General features: G+C 41.8%; 1 protein-coding gene across 1 annotated transcript in view; it reads right to left on the bottom strand.

The window, feature by feature from the left end:
• Nucleotides 1-4447: 4447 nt before the first annotated feature.
• LOC122342381 (ribonuclease P protein subunit p25-like protein) overlaps nucleotides 4448-5000 on the bottom strand; it is a gene marked incomplete at its 5' end in the record, with an annotated part of 1119 nt that continues 566 nt past the window's right edge. Inside the window, 1 exon segment of the mRNA XM_043236154.1 lies at nucleotides 4448-5000. This exon segment is cut by the window's right edge and continues 473 nt beyond it.

Genomic DNA, 5000 nt, shown 5'->3' with positions numbered 1-5000 from the left:
AGTGACTGCGGCTTCACGTCAACCCAGCGGCGAAGGCCTGGCTCGAGTCCCGAGGAAGCGTGCTGCGTCTCGAGAAGCCACCTTTAATGCAAGCCACTTTGGCCAAATGCATCCATGTAATTGCAAATAATCACCGAGTGCCTGTGTGTTTTAAATAAGCAGCGTTTACACAGCGACCCGTTCAAGCAGCAACGTCTGATTGGGGTCAGGGATTGATCCTCTCTTTATCTCTTCCTCTCTGCTTCGCTCTCATCTGCATTTCTGCGCTCAGAGGTAATTTCAAACCGCACCCGGAGGCTTTCAGGTCGATGTAGTATTTTACAGTGTGTGTGTGTGTGTGTGTGTGTGTGAGAGATAAGACTCTCTGATAACACGCTCCGTCTGTGACCCTCAGAGTTTGTTGAATCTACGTGGAGCCGGAGGCGGAGCAGTCGCGGCCATCATTCAGTCAGCGGAAAAAAAAAAAGAGGAGGCGATGATGCCGGTCAGAGGAGACCGACAAACAAGAGCTTTTAAATAAAAACTATCACCGCAAATGCTTTTTCTTCACTCCAGACACGACTAAAAAAAACCAGCAGCGCGACTGGACGGATTTCCAGAAGCTCGTTCGTCTACATCGATGCAGACTGTGTTATAATAGCGTGCACGATTTTGTTTTGACTCTTGATTCAACATTGGTGCCGATTCTGTGAAAAAATTACGAAGCATTTCTAAGAGAATATGGAGAATTAATTTGAAAAGTGGGCTTGAAATCGACTTCATATGCTGCAACCGGTTTTATTTAAAGGATATAAATAATAACTAATATTAATAAAAATAGCATTGCTAAAATATTACATTCGGTCCCAATTCGAAATGAATAGTCAAGCTTTTCATAGTTCTTTTACTGCAGAATTATTTTATTCTGAATTTTTGTCTTGTTTTCCTTCTTAAATCAAATACATTGTACAATATTTCTTATGATATTAATCCTCGTTTAGATTTAAGGAAGAATTCGGTGATCAAATGATCAAATTTAACACTTAAAAAGCAAAAAACGTTCTACCAGAAAAATCATCTTGTTTCTTTTAAATGAAATATTTTGGCCCCAACTGAGAGACATTAGAAGCACAATGTCGCTTAAATTTGCTGGGCTTTTTCTTCTCAAGTAAATGCACACCATCTTAATAGTAGATATTTCCAGCATAAAGCAGGATAAAAAATCATTTTTGCGCTGTATTTAAGAACGACTGGAGAACTTGAACTCTTCCACAGAGCGAGAGGACATCAGCTCTGCTTTTCATCATTCAGGAAGTCCATTTGCGAGCACATCGGCACAATTAGATCGCATGGGCTGTTTTGCACACATATTAAAAGCACGCCTGAGACATTTTGATAAATTGAAAGCATTAAGTGGTTTTCAGCCCTCGGAGATTTTCATTACGATCAAGAGAAGCGTCCGAGGTTAGACAGAGCCGGAGACATCATAACGCCGCTCTCGTGATGGATGCTGCTGCTGGGAAACTGAAAGAGACACAATCTGGGATCTCTTCTGGAGAAAACACTAGATTGTGATTTTGATGAAGTGACTCTGTCAGAAATTGGCACTTGTGTGTGTGTGAGAGTTCTTCATCTCATCACACACACACACACACACACACACACACACACACACACACACACACACACACAGACACACACACACTCCACGCACACTCACACACACAGACACACACACACACACACACACACACACACACACACACTCACACACACAGACACACACACAGACACACACACACAGACACACACACACAGACACACACACACTCACACACAGACACACACACACAGACACACACACACACACACACTCACACACACACACACACACACACACACACACAGACACTCACACGCACTCACACACACACACACACACAGGCAGCACACACACACACACACAGACACACACGCACTCACACGCACTCACACACACTACACACACACACACACACACACACACACACACACACAGACACACACACACACACACACACACACACACACTCACACACACACACACACACACACACACACACACACACACACACACACACTCACACACACACAGACACACACTCACACACACACACACACACACACACACACACACACACATACACACTCACACACACACACACACACACACACACACACACACACTCACACACACACTCTCTGAGATCTGAACTGAAAATATAGCGTCTTGCTCTCACTTCTACTCGGACCGTTTCGAATAAACACCTATGATTTTATTCTGTGGGGGGACTCTGCTGATACATCCCGACAGAACGCCGAGAGCCGATTGAAAAAGGGAGCGGAAAGCGTGTTTGACACGCTGCTATTTATTTACTTTAAAAGAAGGACGCGGCTATAAGCTATAACGACAAATAAATAACCAAAATAATTACGTTTGGTCCCAAAGCTGAATATATTATATCACCGAGGCATGCTTTCGTGAGACTTTTAAGCACTTGTTTTCCAGTAAAAATATCTAAGCATTTTTAAAATAAGATGCATTTACCTGAGAAGAAAAATTTGAACCCATTTGGCCAAGAGCAATTATTAGATTACAATTATGAAATATGATGCATTTTCAAGAATTGACTGGAAAAGTTGTCTCTCTTCACACGCCAGCAATTTATTTCATTTAAATGAAAGACTCAAAACAAGGAGGAGGATATAAATATTTAACAATGCAAATGATAAACTTAATTAGATTCGGTCCCAAACCTAAACATGTCTTATTAAACATGCTTTTATGACTCTTTGAGGGTTTCTCTTTTTCAAAGATGCATAAAGACATATATATATATATATGAATTCTTGCTTGAGTTTACAATGCTTAAGAAGGAAAAAAGCCACGAGATATTAAGTCTCGTTTAGTGAAAACTCAAGACCTTTTTATTTACGTTTAAGCATCATGTCAATAAATGTGGAGCGACGCAGAAATTGCACCATAATCTGCGATTCTGAATGAATTGAGCATTGGTTTGCTAATTGCTAATTACGATGCATTTCAACAGAGCATTGATTGGAATCGGGCGGCTTGGCGGCGCTTTGCATGCTGCAGTTGATTTTAAGGGAAGATCGCCCCGGCGTGGATCTGAAAACATCATATTCCCGCTTTTAAAGCGTCTGTGAGCGATGCTCACTGAAAGCGCTCTGCCCGTCACCAAGCGGCAACGCCTTCTTAAGATGGAAATTGCTTTTCGCCCACAAACATTCTGCCAGACTGGATGTTTGCTTTTCCTGAGATTATTCATCCGGAGGCGCCATCGAGCATTATGATGGTGGCGTTAAATAATCGAGTCAAAGAAGCGGCGTGCAGGTTAGTTCAGTCGCAGGTAGAATGTAATTAAATCAACTGTCCCTCAAATAAATCCTCGCAGGCGTTTATCAGGCTGTGATCACGACGTGCGCTCTACTGGAACAGAAACGTTTTGTCGGATGAAAGCGCCTGAACTCGTCGCTGCGAGAAGTTGCACACGGTGGCAGTTTCCGATGCGGGTAAAACCTCAGAGAAAGCTTGAGGAGCAAAGCGCTCTGAAGGACTGTCAGCCGGTTTGAGCGGCTGAGTTTGCTTTTGCTGAGCTAAGGAATAAAACGCTGAAAAACCCTTCAAACGGCGTCTCGACAGGGCTTTCACGGGCTCTCTAACAAAACAAACCAGGCTCCTCATCTCCACGTTTGCACGCTTCTAGATCAGTTCAGCGTGTTTAAGAAGACAAAGAGGTTTTGGCCTAATAAATTGGCCTCAGGAACCAGTAAGATCAGGTTTATTCACGTGATATGCATGAATTAATTCCTTTCCGTTTTACTTGATATGCTCGAACTGCGTTTTTGCATTTAGCATGAGCTTATTTTTTAATCTTTTTAGGTTACTGGTTCATGCGTTCCCTGGAAAGGTGCGTCTGATTAAATCAAAATGGCTGAATGAAATCAGTGATGTTGCATGCTCAAAATTAAGATATAAACTGAAATCTAGATTTAAACAGAGAAAAGCATTTTAGGACGGAAACTTGGCCCCACATTAAAACCTGCCAGTGCGTTTTAGTCATACGTGCATATTGATCGAATTCAAATGCTCTTTATATACATGTATCGTAATGCATTTATCCAACTACGTTCAGCTCATGGATTATATTGAAGAATATATTAATATAACAAACTCAAATCAAGGTTGATATGATGTGATATGCATGTTTTTTATGAGCTGGGACAACTCTCAAACTCCATCTTAACCCGATCTTTATCAGCCCTTTAATAAAACATCTTCCCAGCAGCTCGAGCCATTATGAAGCATCCGATATCATCTCCATCTCCCTCGCATGTCCATCCGGATGGATCTGGACCGGTTTCTTTTAAATAATGTTTAAATTGCAGTTGAAATTAGATTCACGCATTTTGCAGAGCAACAGCGGTCGCGTTTTATTTTAATCGGTTCATTTCCAGGGAACAATGAAACTGCATGCTCAAAACCTGGCTTTAAATCAAGCCGGAGATGTGAATGTTTATTTGTGTTGGCCGGTCAGCTTTCCAGCTCCACCTTAACGTGGTCTTCATCAGCGTCTTTCCAGCGGAACAAGCATCTTGAATCACCTCCATCAGACCGGTTTCCACCAAAGAATGTTTAAATAAATAGCGAAAAAACGACCGATGCATTCCGTTTTTTTTAATCGGTTCATGCATTTCCGGGAAACGCTGGTCTGATTGCATCTAAGAATTCAACTTCATGCTCAAAACCTGGATTTGAAATCCCAAATCAAGCTATGAACTAACATGTTCTTACACTCTCGTGGGATGCCATAGAAGAAGCATTCAGTCTCTTCTCTTTCTTACCTTTTTCTAATCTGAAGAACCTCCGTTCGCCACAAAGAAGCTTTTGTGCAACAGAAAGGTTCTTCAGATGTTAAAGGTTCTTCTATGGCACCGTTTTCTATAAGAGTGCATTGTTC

This window comes from Puntigrus tetrazona, chromosome 4 (genome assembly GCF_018831695.1).
Source record: "Puntigrus tetrazona isolate hp1 chromosome 4, ASM1883169v1, whole genome shotgun sequence".
Lineage (NCBI taxonomy): Eukaryota > Metazoa > Chordata > Actinopteri > Cypriniformes > Cyprinidae > Puntigrus > Puntigrus tetrazona.
This window is presented reverse-complemented; position numbering and strand designations above follow the sequence as displayed.